Raw genomic sequence first — 15,642 nt, 5'->3', positions numbered from 1 at the left:
AAAACTCATAAAACTACTTGGTTGTATGAGTTTTTGAAAATAATTTTCTGAACTAAGAAAATAAATAAAAATATTATTGTACCTCACTCTTTTATTTCTTTAATTTATGATATTAATTATTAATGTATGTATATATATATATATATTTAAATAAGTGTTGGAGGTGAATTTATTTTAGCTAGTATTCATAACTTAATAAAAGTTGCACAAATACAATATATCAAGTCTAATCAAAATTTCACTAAATTTATATACAATAAAAGAGTTACAGGAATTACTACAAGTGTCATATGTACTTTTAGTTGTACAAACATTAATTTTAGTCATACATAACCAAAACAAAATATTAGCTAATCAAAGTAAAACATTCGAGAATTATAAAAGTAACCTCATCTGACATTGCCTTTGAATGATGCCCACATTTCATTCTTCAGATGAGTTCTAAGGGCTCCCTTTAGTACATTTCATACCATTGAATCCTGCACTGGTTTGTATGCTTATATATTTAAATCTTATGTGACTATTTCATTACTTAAAAAAAAAAAAAAAAAAACTTTAATCAGGACACATATTTTGTGTTGCAAACTTTGAACCCTTTCTATCTTGGGCTTCTTCCATTAATAACCTTACATGAACTCAGTGCCTACAAACATAAACTACCGTTTCCTCATCAGGGGGTGCAAATTTTTTTTTTTTTCCTTTCCCTGACTGTACAAGGACGAACTACACACTCTGTTAGCCTTGGCTTGTAGCAGAAATTACTTGTAAACAAATAAAAGGCGTTTAAATAGAATACAAGAGAAGCTAATGTAAGCTTTATGAACTACTCCTTCCTTTCAAGTAATCCTCTAGGGAAGGTCTGCTGCTTTGCTCCATGTTCCTAAAAAATGTGGAATTATCATTCATCCACACATTTCTCCCTCGTTATTTTCAGTATCTAATATAAGAAAGAGTAAATCAATAAATTATAAATTTGATAGGAATGAACCTTAGAATAGAAAAAAGTGGCAATTGTTATTAGAATTTCAACACTAAGCAATTTACTAGCATATTCTCACATTATAGACCTTACAAATAAATAAATAGAAACTTATTTTTATTAGCAAACTGGAATATGAAAAGATTGTTTCCTTCCCGGAATTAGAACTCAATAGAACATGCATAAATCTATATGATTTATAAGACTATATAATGCCAATCATCTTAAAAGAGAATAGTAAATACATGTTATTGAATATTTAGAAAGAATAAGCAAAGCTTGAACATATCAAGAATACAAATGGGACATATCAACAAATTAGGAATATGTATTGTCCATCTGAATATACTATAAAAGCTTTAGAAGAGACAATTATCTGGAAATGGCTATGACACAATCCAACTATCATAGATCAAAGCATAGTTCCACGACATTTCAACATTTCAATTGCTTGTATCATTTACAAGTCATTGGCCTCAAATAGTGAAGACACATACTATAGAATTACATTCCAACATCAAGAGTAACAGACCAACTCATCAAATTCTTTGACAGATATGTTATAGACTTATAATTGACATTACAAATACAATTATAGCCAGGTAAAGTTGAACGCCACATGAATGAAAGTGAGTTCAATTCATAAAATTTCATGTCATTTTAACCAAAATGAGTCAGAGGACTGATAACATTTCCACCTATTGAGAAGTAAAAAAGAATAGCAACCTTAACTCCAATAGATGGAGACTTCTTGGGAATTCTTGGACGCTTCGGAAATGGAATGACATGTAAAGAAAAATGGGAGCCCTTTAACTCCCTAATTTTTCTCACTTGTAAATTTTTAATTTTTAAAATGGAGAGAAAAAGAAAAATCAAACACAACTGAAATACGGGAAGAAAAAATAGAACCAACCAAATCAAACCCAGATCTAAAGTGTTAAAAACCACATAAAACCCACAAATCAAACAATTTCAAACCAACCAACCAACCAAATCCATCCATAGAACCAAATCCACCCAAACAAATCAAATAAAACTAACCAAATCCATCCAATCAATACAAATAATCAATTCTCAACCCAAATAAGAGTGTGAACAACCATAAATCGAAAACCCATAAATCTAAGAGAGAGAAAAATAGAAAGATAGAATTTTACCCGCACACAGAGATGATTGTAGGAAGAGAAACGCAGATCGACCTTTTCTGCCTAAGAGAAGCGTAAGAAACTGAGAGAGAGATAGCTTGAAGAGAGACTTCACAAAGAAATCTGTCAGAGTGAGAGAGCTTCAAGCCTTGAAGAGAGAGAACACTTGGTGCAGCTGAGGAGATGTGGGTAATGTTATAAACGAGATATCTTACTCCCGTTCTTTTTAAGTGAAAAGAGTTCTCCGTGTTTTCAAAGAGTGTGTATTCTTGTTTCCGAAAACTCCCAGAACACCTTTTTATTGTTCTCCAAAAACCATCACTATCAGTTTTCAGTTTTTCAAAAACTGTTTTCACAAAATAGATCCAAGCAGAAGTAAAATATTGTTTTCTGTTTTTTGTCACTCTGAAAACAAAAAACTGTTTTCTTAGATCCAATCCAAGCAGGGCCTTAGTATTTCAATTATATACCGTATATATTTTTTATATGGTATACATTTTATGTTAGGGTATTTACCATTTCTATTTTTAACTTTTTACGAATTGGCTGGAATTTACCATTTCTATTTTTAACTTTTTACGAATTGACTGGAACAGGTTCATTGTTCCACCGGAGAGGATTTTTGTCCATTCTCTCCCGGAATAATCAGAATTACATTATGGGTATTGAATGTTCTTATGTAGAGGTATTTCTGCTTATTGCATATCGGCACGCGATATGCATGTGACGTATATTGATGAGTTCACATTTTATACAGTTTTTATTCCTAAATTTATATTAGTTAGTATTTTATTTTTATTTATTTTAATTAATTAATTTATTTTTATATTTATTTGTATTATTTGTAATGTCCACCAAAAAGGGAAAATAGATAAATCATAAAAATAAATTGGTGGACAATATGAAGTTGGCTACATTGATACAAAAGAGTATATATATTTTCAGTCAATATGTAATACAAGGAGTAGCTCAGCCATAGTTCAATAAGGGTTTCGACCACCACCACAGCCAGCTATGACATCTCTGGGAGCTCCATCTAGTGCACTAACACAGCAATCTGGTTATCACGCCGGCAGTTCTCAGGGCAGAGGACCCAGGGCCGGGTGAGTGCAGTTACTCTGGTGACTACTCCTGCCGAGCCATCATCTATCCCGTCAGTTGTCAGGAGTAAGTTTCTTGCGTCCCATTCATGAGCTAAGGTGTTGATTTCCGGTGCATCATACTCATTCATTGCATCATGATTTGTACATGCATTGGGGTTTGAGGTTAGTCGGTTGGATAGTCCTGTTTATGTTGACACTCCAGTCGGGGGTTCAGTTATTCTTAATCTGATTTGTCATGGTTATACCATTGTGATTGCGGGACAGACATTTGATTTCGATCTCATTCTTCTCGAGATGATTGGTTTTGACATCATTCTTAGTATGGATTGGTTGGCATCTTTTCTGACAGTCATTGATTATTTCAGGGGCAGCGTATCTGCTTGTACTCCGGAAGAAGATGTTTTGTGGGAGATCGGGGCGATTCCCTTCTTTCTTCATTTTTTCTTTCCCTAGTTAGTACTCACACACACTTGTCTCTTCTGAGACTTGAACCCTGACCTCTCTTTAGGAAGTAAGAGGTTGATACCGTTAGGCCACTGGCCCGTTGGTCTTCTTTCTTCATTTTATGGCATTAGAGGTCATAATCGACGTGATTTCCTTTTGGCTAGTCTCTTAGTCGATGACGATGATGAGTTTTACTAGGACATTTATTCGATGGTTGTGTGTGATTTTCTGGATGTTTTTCTGAAAGATTTGACGGAGTTACTTTCACATAGAGAAGTGAAATTTGCTATTGATCTTATGCCTGGTGCAATGCCCATTTCTATGGCACCATATCGTATGGCACTGGTAGAGTTGGAAGAGTTAAAGAAGCAGTTGAATGATTTGAAGGCAAAATGTTTTATTCGACCTAGTGCCTCGCCATGGGGAGCACCAGTCTTATTTGCAAAGAAGAATGATGGTTATTTGAGGTTGTGCATTGATTACCAGAAATTAAATCATGCCACCATCAAGAACAAGTATCTGTTGCCTAGGATTAACTACTTATTCGATCAATTAAAAGGCACTTGTTGTTTTACAAGGATCAATTTGAGTTTCGGTTACTATCAATTGAGGATTGAGGAGGAGGATATTTCGAAGACAGCTTTTCGTACACTGTACGATCATTATGAGTTCCTAGTCATGCCATTTGGTTTGACAAACATACTGGCGGCGTTTATGGACTTGATGAATCATGTCTTCCACGCCTATCTTGATAGGTTTGTTGTTGTATTTGTGGACGACATACTTGTGTACTTAGCATCAAAGGAGGAGCATGAGATGCACTTAAGGACGGTACTACAGATTTTGAAGGAGCATCGATTGTATGCTAAATATAAGAAATGTGAGTTTTGGTTGTCGGAAGTGAAATTTTGGGGACATATTTTCGGAAGAGGAGTTTCAGTTGATCCTTCCAAGATTTAGGCCATTTTGAATTGAGAAAGTCCGAAAAATGTGTTTGAGATTTAGAACTTTCTAGGCTTGGCGGGATATTATCAAAGGTTTGTGTATAATTTTTCTCGCCTAGCCGCTCCTATGATGAGGCTTACCCGAAAGGGTATAAAGTTTGTGTGGAATAAAGCGTGTGAATCCGTTTTTCAAGAGTTGAAACAAGGTTAACCACAACATCAATTTTGGTCATACCCAAGCATGGCTTGGGTTATGTCATTTATTATGACGGTTTGGGGTGTGTCTTGATGCAAAAGGGGAGGGATGTTGCTTATGGGTCTAGACAATTAAAGACTCGCAAGTACAACTACCCCACACATGACTTAGAATTGGCGACGGTTGTTTTTACTTTGAACCGTTTGAGACATTATAAGAGCGACAACATTTTTAGCTTTATACCAGGAACTTCTAATCCATTTTTAATCCAACTCAACAATTTAGTAATAGAAATAAACTTTTTCTAGACCAAAAACTTATCCAAGAAAATTTATGGTTTAATTGAAGCAATTCCCATAAAACCCTCATTAGAAATCTCAATGTTTTATATGAATATTTTGTTGAGTTAAACTCTTCTTATTCCAAACCAACAATTTCATCAAACTCTTATTTCTCATTTTAGAAAATTAAATTTAGCTTATCAAAAGGCTACGGCTAAATCCATAGTAGAACTAACCAATGAAAATCCAGAGCTTTAAAAAAATCAATTTTTGCAAGTCCAAAAGAAGTATGCAAAATTACTACCCTTCTTCTCTCCTGAATTCAAAGAAATCCTCAGACAATAAGTTGAACTTTTTCCCAATGATATCAAAGATCACATCCTTGAAGAAATAAAGTCTGATGGAATCAATGAATGTGTTGCAATTCAAATTCACTTAAGAAACAATAGTCCACCCAAAGGAGCTAGTTATCACTATTTTTCTCTAGATTTTGTTCATCGAAGAGATAGTGAAACAATTGTGTTGGCACAAATTCACACCTCTTACTATTTTGATGATTACAAGCAAAGAAGAAAAATGCATTTAACCTGTTTATATTGAGATGCAGCAACAGGAACATCATCGAGCACAAGGCATGGAAAACATTGGAATGGGAATCACAGAAGAGAGCCATTAATCTCATCAACAGGGGTAGTATAGAATGGTGAGAGTTATATTTTATGTAAGGTAAGTTAGTTCATAGCATCTGGTTTAATTATCAACTCATATTCATCTTACATCTCATCATATCATATGAACACAAAGCATATATCACTTAATCTAACCGATCAGATGGCAAATGTAACCGATAATATGACTTAAAAATGACAAAATTTATTACTGACCAAATGACCGAACAAATCATCATGTGATCGGTCAGAAGCAATTATCAAACCGATCAGATCAGATTCCTATTGCTAAGATGAAAAGAACAAGATGACAATCTTCTATTTTTTATGTAACCGATCACTTCAGTTATGTAACCGATAAGATCAAACCGAGTGATCGCTCAAATCATCTCATATTATCGATAGGTTGATGAAAACAATAAACTCACTATTTTATAACATGTATCACGTAACCGATTAGAATAATTAAGTGATCGATCAGATGATTCAAGTATCCGATCAGATGGATAAATTTTGGCAAGCGCTGTGAAATAGGATCTGAACCTATCGATTACATTTACAATATAACCGATTCGATGCTCCAACAGTCCAAACTCATACAACATATATCTGATCACTTTAGATCAAGTGATTGCACAAATGACTCATGTGACCAAACAGAAGGGCAATAAGTCAAAATTATTTCAAACTCTTATCTTATGCCATCTATCATCTATATAAACACATCAAAAGGTTTTCATAAAATATATTTGTTATACAAAGAGAGAAATCCTTCTGATATAAAAGAAACCTACAAGTTTAGTCATTGTCTCATTCATTTCATTGAGCTTTAAACATTTTGCTATCTTTTAAATATGCTATAGGCTTGTGAGAATTGATATGCGTATCATATTCTAAGAGTTTCTTTGTTATTCAATCTTACCTTTCAAATATTGTTGTAAAGGTTGGTTTAACCCAGAAGAAGTTTAAGAGATGCTTGTTCTCTTAGCAAGAAGATTTAGAAGCAGTGTGTTTCTTGTACCGATTTTCTCTCCACCCTTAAGGAGGTGCCATATTGGGTTTTGGGAAGTCTCAGGAGGGATCTTGAGCCGAGGAGTAGGAGTTTCCAAACCTCGCTAAATCGTTGTGTTATGTGTTTGCTTCTCTCTCTCTTTACTTTGCTTTATGTTTAAGTTCATTTGATCTCTCCTTGTTTATTTTGTGTTATCTGAAATATTAATTGATAAGCATCTTTAAATTTTCCAATTAATTGGTATCGTTCTAGGTAAACTCTATTCACCCCCCTAGAGTCATAAACTGGGTAACAAATTGTATTACTTGACATAACTTTACACCAATTTATTCCTTTTGAAGTCATGAGAAGAACCAACTTTTTAACCACCAATACTCATGCTAGTAAACTTCTCGAATTAGGAATGGTTAACAACATCATCATCCTAAGAGATATCCCATTATAGGTATTAGAAGTATTTAACTTTCCTGATCGCCTAAATTGAGCCATTATTTTTTAACAAAACAATTGGTACCAAAGATATATGCCAGAAAGTCCAATACTTCTCCAGATCCATAGTACACCTCCAGAATGGGTAAAAAATTGTTCAGTCGTACTTGGCCAGCATCAAATTTACATAAATTTCGAGCCTATTGAAGTCCACAATCAATTACATCACACACCATACCTTAATGACTTCAGAAATCACATCAAACCAACTACTGTAGATCACCTAACCTATTATAAAGCCTGACGCAATTTTCATCCAAGTTTAAACCCAAGTTTCAGATTAATTGATCATAATATCAGTATGGAAATTTTTATTAAGGCAAGGCTACCATATGTCATCAGAAATCCTCCAGAAATGGAAATCTCACCAGAAGGCATGGCCATAATTGATAAAGAAGAAGAAAGTATCAAGGATTGCATTCCCTATTAGATAACGACAGCATTGATGATCATTCAGTCGACAACATTGAAGCTCACAACATGGCAAATATGCTCGAAAGATAAAAGCAAGCGCTACACGACAACAAGAGAAGTGAAAGCAAAGATTCGCCAGCAAAAACAAAGATTTTTCAGCCCTATAAAGGAAAAGTAAAGATTTATCAGCTCAAAAGATAACAATAGGGAGTCATAAATACCTTAAAATTAGTAGGCATATTATATAAATAACGAAACATAGAGGGGTTTATAAGCAATCTAGGGATACCACATCAAATATATCCCCGTTGTACCCAATAACCACCCATTTGCTCCGTGCATGTGCATCAAAGTACCACCATTTTTATAAGGGACAAAAAAAATTCTCCCAACATGAAGAGATCCTCTTTCTTGCACCTCAGCTAGATTGGGTGCGTTTTATTGGTAAGTTCAAATCTTTTCCTGTGCACTGAACGGTCCAGTAACATCTACTTGGTCTGACCTTTTATCTGGGATTGACTATGCAACAAACTTTAAAATAGTTGCAATTGTTCTTAATATTTTCTAGCTTTTCAAAGTTGTCCCAAAAAGAGCGTCACTATTAGGGAGTAGAAATTTTCAAGGGGACATGTGCAACATTCATTGTTCTCCGAAAAATTACTAACTTGCCCTTTTAAGTTTTGAAAATTTAAGTTTGAAATTTTAAACTCCAAATACATATATGGAAAGATGTGTAATATAGTGTTTGAAAAAGAAAAGTGAACAATTATTTTGGGACAACCCAAAAAAGAAAGATACACACTTTTTTTTTTTTGGGACAGTATTAGGTAATGGATAACTCCAATAGTTTTTTATCTATAGATTCGGTTGACAGTTGACATAACAACCATTCTATGTGTTATGACATTAGATAAATTATTGGTATCTAAAGCAATAAATAAAAAAATAATAATAATTTTACAATCTTTCTTATCACGTGGATCGCAAGTTGATTTTACAAGTTCAAATAAGTGGCAGTTAAAAATTAAATTTCAATTATTAGTCTGAATATCAAGATACTGACTTTGGTACTAATAGAAGTACTTGCTCCAGATTTATATTTCATTTGAATTTACTCCTTTCTCTAATTCTTTGTTTTAGTTTTATAGAATGATCAGAGAGTCCCTTCAGTATTCTTTACAGCAGAATTTTAGTGTTTTATTATATCCTTAAGGTGTTCTGTGAGCAACCTAATAGCAATCTCTTTCTAGGTGATGGCAAAAACCTTTCGGAAAGTAATTCTACAATCTCAGAGTTGCAGAAATTTGCATCACTTCTGATTCATATTTATGCTACTTTATCAACATAGTAAGTAGACTTGCTTCTGATTCGTCTTTAAACTATTGTATCACTACCAACTGGCCTGTCTAATGAGCTGAAGCCATCCACAAAGAGGATGAACGCACGAGGCGTGGAGGAGTCACACGAACCATTGCGAGTGAAGATTGGCGGGAAGGACGTTGGTTGTAGGGTTCAGGAGATTTCACATTGCAAGAAGGATGCAAAAGCATGCACTGAGCAGAAACAGATTATCTTAGGTTCAGATTTCTAATAGTCCAAATATTAGATTCAAAATTATATAACCAAAAGAACCTGTGTTCGGCTCGCAGGGAAGAGCTGGTTCCGCTCTCCAGAATGTGTGGAATGGATGGTGGAATAAAATAGTGTGGTGTGCAGGCATGCCAAGAACTGCAGTAGTTCCAAAGTGGAAATCGGAATAATAATCCAGTTAGAAATTTGCAAGGATCAGGCGATTGTACGAAGATCTGGAATGACCACCTTCGAAGGGTTTTTTTGCCTTTGAACAAGGACTTCAAACTATTTTATGGCTAATGGAAATGAAGACGAAATTGAAGTGCAAGACTAAAAATTAAAGTAATTTAAAGTGCATGACTGGAAATTAAGATAATTGAAGTGCATGACTAGAAATTTAGTGACATGGAAATACTGTGCTAGGCTTGAAGAAACGGAAAGAGTGTTGGACTTAACTCAAACATTATGAGAATTCATTGCTGAAATGAATGCTATATGGAATAGTAAAGAACTGGACTCAACATAAAAAAATATGTAAATTCATTGCTAGAATGGAAAGAACATGGATTAGCAAAGTGCTAGGTTTAGATACAATGTAAATTCATTGTTGAAATGAGAGATACATGAATAGCAAAGATGCTGAATTGATGTGTTGTGTGCTGGGCAAGTAGGCTTTGCAAGTTAATCCTTGGTGCACTATTTATAGACCTCCTTACATGCAATACCTGAGATGTGGTGACTTCAGCCACTTCCACTTGGCCTAGTCCGACGCTGCCAAGTGTCCCATGTTCTTGGCAGTTCCTTTTATTTCTGCCACCATCTTCTTCCTCTTTTCTCTTACTGTAGATTTATTCTGATGTTTCACTTGAACCATGTCCCTTTTCTCTTCCATGAACTTATATCGTGGGTCGTTTTAGAGTGGGTCTTCCACTATGTCTTCTTCATAAACTGACACATGCCCCATGTCTTCTTGTTCTCCTTTCTTTAAGCACGATTTTAGTGACCCTGATATCCAAATTATCGGACAACCACTTCGGTTAGTGGTAGTAGTTGTATGCAAGACCACTACTTTCAACTGATGTACTCTGTTTAACCATTTATCGCACGTTTTTTAAAATCTTTCCTTCTATATATATAATGCATGTATATAGAAATTATACACACATCCACGTTCCCTTGGCTTTAGATAACCTCTTCCAGTTGGACTTCCTTCCTTTCATGGCATCGTGTCCAAAATTAACCATTCTCCTCATCGTGAATATGCACATATGTATGAATATATATACATCCATGATGCAAATCATCACCCATACTCCTTTTCCTTTGCTACTTTAAACTCCATGACGCCATGAACTCCTAAATTTCAGCATTCTTCTTAACGTGGATTGACGTCCATAACTCCTGTAGCTTCTCTTCTTGAAACTTCCCTTCCATGCTCAGAGTTTATGGCATCATGGCCCCCAAAATTATAGCAACTCCTTTATCCCATCGTGGGCTGTATAAAATAAATAAATAAATAAATATATATATATATATATATATATATATATATATATATATGTGTGGGAATATATTTTATATTTCTGGGAACAACACCCTACTTCCCCGTTACTTGATTTAGTCAGACGTAGTTGTTGAGAACCCCCTAGATTTTAGGAGAAAATCCATCCCTACGTCCTGCTTAGTCAACCTTGATTTCATAATTAAATGGAAAATATCCATTTAATTGTTTTCCTATAAGAATAGGACTTCCCATTAATAAAATCAACTCTTAAAAGAATTAATCTACCGTGGCAAGTTCAGTAGAACTCGCCACGTGTTAATAAACCATTGGTTGGTTGATCTTTGACTTGAATATTCATATGAGGTTGCACTCATGATAGTGACTCCATGCCACCTTCCTATACTTTTTAGGACATTATATCCAAAGTTGGGAAGTCCTAACAGGACTCGCCACTTTCTTTCAGTTAACAATTCCCCGTGGTTTTAATATTCCAAAGGAAATTTGTCAGAGTTACGCTTCGGCTTGACAAGTTCCATTGGAACTTGACATGTACCTCTTCTTTATTGGTAGATTATATCAATAATTCCATGTCACACCTTCTTCTTTTAGATAATTAGACTATTAATCCAATATGGCAAACTTGTTAAAACTCGCCATTTGTCATCTTTCCATTATGCAAAAATAACGGAGTAAACATATGCCCCCCAAATTCCATACCGCATAGAACAATTTGATGACAAGGCATAGGATTTGAACTTTCGTTATCACGGCCCACTTAATCTTCAATGTAACCATCACGGTCATCCAACCTTGAACATTTCATATAGCTGGCTTCTTGGTTCCACCCACACCAATCTCTTTTGTCGCCAATCATAAAAAATACCGTATCTCAAAAGATCTTATCCATTTATGACATCCCAAAAAATTGCACTACTTCCTTCTTTTGAATTTCAAAATTCCAACTAAACCCCCTCTAAATACGTCCTTAGACTCTTGGAAACTTAAGATAATCATTAAAAGGAAAGTTTCTATGTAACACATGGCTGCTCCCTCGGCTTCCTCTGTAACAATCTCATTAATTCCGTATTTCATCAGGAGTCCTATCCATTTATGGCAATAAAACTGTCAGAATTCCCAATCCTTGTTATTTCCTTTTTTGAATTTTGAAATCCTCTAACTAACCACCCTCAAAAGGCATCTTTGGACTTTGGAAACTCAACGTAATCATTAGAAGATCTCTTGCACATTATTCGACTGGTCTCTTGACTTTCCCTATGCCACCCTTTCTTACCGCCAAACAAAAACATATTCCGTGTTCCCATAAACCTCTTATCCATTTATGGCCTTACACTATTCAACTTCCAAAATCCTTAAAACTTCCCTTTTAAATTTTGAAAACACCAACTACCAATCCTCGAAAAGCGTATCTGAACTTTAATACCTCCCTCATTGTTCCTATATATATACCTTCCATCCTCATCACTTAACCACAAACAACCTTTTCTTCTCTCTTCTACTGTCTCCTCTCCACCCAGAAACCCTAAAGGAAAAGAAATCTTAATCTGTGAGAATCACGATCTATGACTCCTAAGAAACCCTCCAAACAAACCACTAGCTCATCTCTGCCAGCCCCTTCCGTTCAAACCAAAGTCAAGATCTGAAGCCATAGCCACCATGTTCAAATGTTTTTGAAGTCCTTAAACCTTACTAGACTTCATCTTGAGCCTCTGGTTCATTTCAAAGATTCTTCAGTTGGACTGGGTCTAGCTTTCATCGACGTAGCCCCTTTAGAATTGGCCATATTTTCACTATTGACCGCATGTTTATAGCTGGAACTCTTTGGACCGGGCCATGTTCTTGACATGTAATACAAGTTTTTACAAATTCTATGCAATCTTTCAATATGCCTTTCAATAATAACTGTACCTTTTCAGAAGCCATCTCATTTTAATACCAGCTTGATGTGCTCCACATATTCCAAGGTGTGATTCTGCCATCACTCTCATGGACTCGTTCCTGCCAAGGCATCTTAACAAAAGTCCATCTTCTTTACTCTTTTGTAGATATCTCCATCAATCAAAATATAGTGAGGTGCCAAAAGTTGAACTCTCTTGTCCACATTGGCACAAGGATCCTGCAAGAAATGAATAATCAGTGTTCTCCAATCATCCAAGTCTAATCCATCTATATCAACATTGAAAATCTCCTATGCCTTCTTAGTAGGCTTGATTCTTTCTGGCTCGTCAGATTGGAAATGACCTACCATCTTATACCGTGACTCTACCAAAGGAAGAGTCCTTTTGATTGTGATCAAGGTCTTTTCTACACCCAGTGGGACTTTCACTCGACAGGCTAGTTGTGCTAGATCATCAGCCTCCGTGTTCAAATGTCTTGGCCAATATTTGAGTTGGAAATCATCAAACTGGCAAAGTAATTCCAAGGCCAAAGAGTGGAAAGGCCTCAAATGCCAGTTGAGACATCTATATTCTTTAGAAAGTTGGCTAAGTATTAAGTTGGAATCGCCAATAATCTGGACTTTATCCACCTTTAGCTTTAGAAGGATTTCCAGCCCAATAATTAGTGCCTCATATTCAGCTTGGTTGTTTGTACACTTGAAATCCAATAAGAAAGAAAATGTGGTTTTTCTTCCTTTTGGTGAAATGATAACTATTTATGCCCCTCCTCCATCATGAGTGCTTGACCCATCAAACATGAGCGTCCAAGGTGTATAATCAAGGTAAAGATTATCCACCTCATCACATACTTCTGAATCAATCTTGGTAGAAGGATGATCTGCTAGAAATTTTGCCACCGCCTTTCCTTTGACAGCCTTTTGTGGAATATATTTGAAAGAAAAATTCATTAAAGCCAATGACCACTTTCCAATACGTCCCGTGATCAAAGGCCTCGATAGCATATACATAATCAAATCTGTTTGAGAAATTATATACACGGCCACTGGCAACATGTAGGTTCTCAACTTCATGGACGCATAATATAAGGAAAGACACAACTTTTCAATGGAAGTGTACTTACATTCCACTGGAGTGAGTACCCTACTTATGACGGCCCTGGTTTTTCAAGCCAGTGCATCCCGTGATGACCCGTAAGATGACCCGAAACGGATCCGGAATGCTGAAGTGAAAATAGAAATAAGGTTTCTAGGGATATACAACATCCCTAAGACGCCAAGGTGACCTTCCATTAAGTCACGGAACTCAATAGAATCAATTGCGGAAGCCAAGATTATAAAATGGGAAGGGTACTTGACCAGGGGTAAAATAGTCTTTTCAAACAAAACTGGATGTAACTGAGCATACCATTAGATAGATAAGGAAAAATTAATAAATCTAAACTCAAGAATCACTTGATTCGGAGTTTGGATGAAGAAAATATGAAGCTCCAAAGTTGAAAAAAAAAATAACTTTTGGGTTTCAAATCAGTGTGGCAAGGGTATTTGACAAGGGTTAAAATGGTCTTTTCAAAAATAACTGGATGCAACCGTTCATACCATTGGATAGACAATGAAAAATTAATAAATTTAGACTCAAGAATCACTTGATTCGGAGTCCGGATGAAGAAGATATGAAATGTCAAAGTTTCAAAACAACTTTTGAGTTTCAAATCAGTGCGTTCTGGGCATTTCACAGTGCGTTTTATTTTCTTCTTTCGATATGGTCGGGTAAAAAACGTGATTTTAGGGGTGGTTTCCTTTTCGTGTTTTTCTAGAAAATGTCGTCTTGGTACCAGAAATCCCTTGCGAAGTTTAGTTTTCTGTTATGCATGTAGCAGCTTTTTAACCCTCTTGGACTAAACTAATCTAGGGGCATTTTGGGAATTTCCTTTGAAAACTAAATTCCGGTCTTAGCATGGTCACATAGAAAATGTGATTTTAGGGGGTGTTTCTTTACAACATTTTTCCAGAAAATATCGTCTCGGACCTGAAAACCCCGCGTCAAATTTGATTTCCTGTGCGCACCTGCACTATTTGAAAAAGTCTGTTGTAAGGGCATTTTGGGAATTTTACGTCAAAAATAAATTTTTCTTTTGACATGGTCAGCTTGTAAAAATTATTTTAAGGGGGGTTTCTTATTCGTGTTTTTCCAGAAAACATCGTTTAGTACCTCAAAACGGCACACGAATTTCAGCATTTTGCCCAGGTTACTATTCATTGCTATCAAAATACTATTCACGGCCTCGACGACGTCAAAACTTTGTTTTGACTTTTCTCTTTTATCCGGACTTCGAATCAAGTGATTCTTGAGTCTAACTTGATTATTTTTTTGCTGTCTTTCCAATGGTGTACTCGGTAGCACCTAGATCTTGCTAAAAATTACTATTTTGCCTTTGGGGCTAAACTTGTCCGGTTTTCTTATTTTCTTTTTAAATTGCTTCCACTATGCTTTCTTATGAGTTTCATGACTTCCTATGAAGTCACGGATGTGTCTTGGGAATGATGTACATTTCCAAAGACGTTGTTTCCATGTAAAAGACTATTTTGACCTTAGGGGCTTATTTGGTCTTTTTTTGATCTTTTCTTCCACGTCGGTTCTCGTGGAGTTCCGTGGCCTTATGAAAGGTCACTTTGGTGTCCTAGGGATGTTGTATATCCTTAGAGACTTATTTTCTATTTTCGCTTCCACATTTTGAATTCATTATCGGGTCAAATTACGATTTATCACAGGACGCACTGGCTTGAAAAACCAGGGTTGTCACACTACTTAGATAATAGATGGCTTGCTCCTTTCCCCATTCATTATTCTGAGCTAAAAGGGTTCCAATTGACTCATTGGCGACCGATAAGTATAATCTTCAAGGCCGCTTCTTAATTGGAGGCATCATCACTGGAGGGTTAGCCAGGTAGCTTTTCAAACCTTCAAAGGTTTGTTGG

The 15,642-nt window shown here is 35.6% G+C and overlaps 1 long non-coding RNA gene across 1 annotated transcript; it reads right to left on the bottom strand.

Moving 5' to 3' along the window:
- Window positions 1-542: 542 nt before the first annotated feature.
- Window positions 543-2,453, bottom strand: LOC132300482 (uncharacterized). The gene is made up of 2 exons (XR_009480446.1): window positions 2,137-2,453; window positions 543-937 (listed from the first exon to the last, which is right to left on the bottom strand). It is a non-coding gene; the product is annotated as an uncharacterized LOC132300482 (long non-coding RNA).
- Window positions 2,454-15,642: the final 13,189 nt, after the last annotated feature.

The sequence above is a fragment of the Cornus florida genome, unplaced genomic scaffold (assembly GCF_030987335.1).
Source record: "Cornus florida cultivar Cherokee Brave unplaced genomic scaffold, ASM3098733v1 CherokeeBrave_3.0.0_Hap2_Chr03, whole genome shotgun sequence".
Taxonomy (NCBI): domain Eukaryota; kingdom Viridiplantae; phylum Streptophyta; class Magnoliopsida; order Cornales; family Cornaceae; genus Cornus; species Cornus florida.
Note: the sequence above shows the minus strand (reverse complement) of the source record. Positions and strands in the feature narration are given on the sequence as shown.